Source organism: Sinocyclocheilus rhinocerous, unplaced genomic scaffold (assembly GCF_001515625.1).
Source record: "Sinocyclocheilus rhinocerous isolate Xijiao unplaced genomic scaffold, SAMN03320098_v1.1 scaffold47, whole genome shotgun sequence".
In the NCBI taxonomy this organism is placed as follows: Eukaryota; Metazoa; Chordata; class Actinopteri; order Cypriniformes; family Cyprinidae; genus Sinocyclocheilus; species Sinocyclocheilus rhinocerous.
The window spans coordinates 321,711-322,431 of record NW_015633578.1 but is presented as its reverse complement, the minus strand read 5'-3'; the positions used below and the strand labels follow the sequence as shown (position 1 = coordinate 322,431).

General features: G+C 39.4%; 1 protein-coding gene across 1 annotated transcript in view; it reads right to left on the bottom strand.

Moving 5' to 3' along the window:
* Positions 1-721, bottom strand: part of LOC107744650 (receptor-type tyrosine-protein phosphatase S-like) — a 66,235-nt gene that overhangs the window by 10,283 nt on the left and 55,231 nt on the right. The gene's annotated exons all lie outside the window — the stretch shown is intronic.

Here is a 721-nt window from a genome sequence, read left to right as displayed (position 1 = left end):
CCCACTGTGAACATCCTTGTAATTCGCTTCAACCTTCAGAAGATTATTTTAGGTTCAAATGGTGCGTGTGTAAGGAACTGGAAGCAAGCAGAATACGGATATTTCTAAAGCACGCAGTGCCATCTGCTGTTAAAAACTAAGCTCAGAATCGATTCTAGAGATAATCACGATGCCTTCGGAAAATCTCAGAATCAATGCAGAATCATTTCTCGATTCGCGATGCATCGATTTATTGTCCCAGCCCTAGTAACTTGAAGATCTGTGCTGCTCGAGCCACGAAGTGTTTCAGACGCTTCAGTCCGATTTGGTGAACTGGTTCATCTAGTTCACTAAAAAGAACCGATTCAAAAGAATCATGATTTGTTTACATACCGGACATCACTCAGGACCGTTTGTCTGAGGTTCTGGATTGCAGGTAATAATGTTGTAAATAATGTTGTAAATAATGTTCAGTTTCTTGCACAGACTGATCGTTTCACTTCATAAGACCTCAATATATTGTCAGGAGACACTGGGATTAATTTCATATGTGCTTTTCTGACTTTCAAAGTGACGGTAGCCACTGACTTGCATTTTATGAATCACTAAAGAGCACGGTTTCAGCTAAAAATCTTCTTTACTGTTCGATTAAAGACAAAAGTCACCTACATCTGGGATGGCCTGGGGATAAGTAAATTAACAGCAAATTTTCATTTTGGGTGAACTATCCCTTTAAGTCTAC